Genomic DNA, 656 nt, shown 5'->3' with positions numbered 1-656 from the left:
ATATTGAGCTGCATGAGCTGTTTATATATTTTGGAGATTAATCCTTTGTCCATTGATTTGTTTTCAAATATTTTCTCCCATTCTGAGGGTTGTCCTTTTGTCTTGTTTGTAGCTTCCTTTGCTGTGTAAAAACTTTTAAGTTTCATTAGGTCCCATTTGTTTATTTTTGTTTTTATTTCCATTACTCTAGGAGGTGGATCAGAAAATATCTTGCTGTGATTTATGTCAAAGAGTGTTCTTCCTATGTTTTCCTCTAAGAGTTTTATAGTGTCCGGTCTTACATTTAGGTCACTAATCCATTTGGAGTTTATTTTTGTATATGGTGTTAAAGAGTGTTCTAATTTCATTAATTTACATGCAGTTGTCCAGTTTTCCCAGCACCACTTATTGAAGAGACTGTCTTTTCTCCATTGTATATTCTTGCCTCCTTTATCAAAAATAAGGTGACCATATGTGCGTGGGGTTATCTCTGGGCTTTCTATCCTGTTCCATTGATCTATATTTTCTGTTTTTGTTCCAGTACCATATTATCTTGATTATTGTAGCTTTGTAGTATAGTCTGAAGTCCGGGAGCCTGATTCCTCCAGCTCCGTTTTTTTCCCTCAAACCTGCTTTGGCTATTTGGGGTCTTTTGTTTCTCCATACAAATTGTGTAA

General features: G+C 35.2%; 1 protein-coding gene across 5 annotated transcripts in view; it reads left to right on the top strand.

Moving 5' to 3' along the window:
• Positions 1-656, top strand: part of LNPK (lunapark, ER junction formation factor) — an 84,244-nt gene that overhangs the window by 42,117 nt on the left and 41,471 nt on the right. The gene's annotated exons all lie outside the window — the stretch shown is intronic.

This window comes from Physeter macrocephalus, chromosome 2 (genome assembly GCF_002837175.3).
Source record: "Physeter macrocephalus isolate SW-GA chromosome 2, ASM283717v5, whole genome shotgun sequence".
Taxonomy (NCBI): Eukaryota; Metazoa; Chordata; class Mammalia; order Artiodactyla; family Physeteridae; genus Physeter; species Physeter macrocephalus.
The sequence above is the reverse complement of the archived record's forward strand: the minus strand, read 5'-3'. Positions and strand labels throughout refer to the sequence as shown.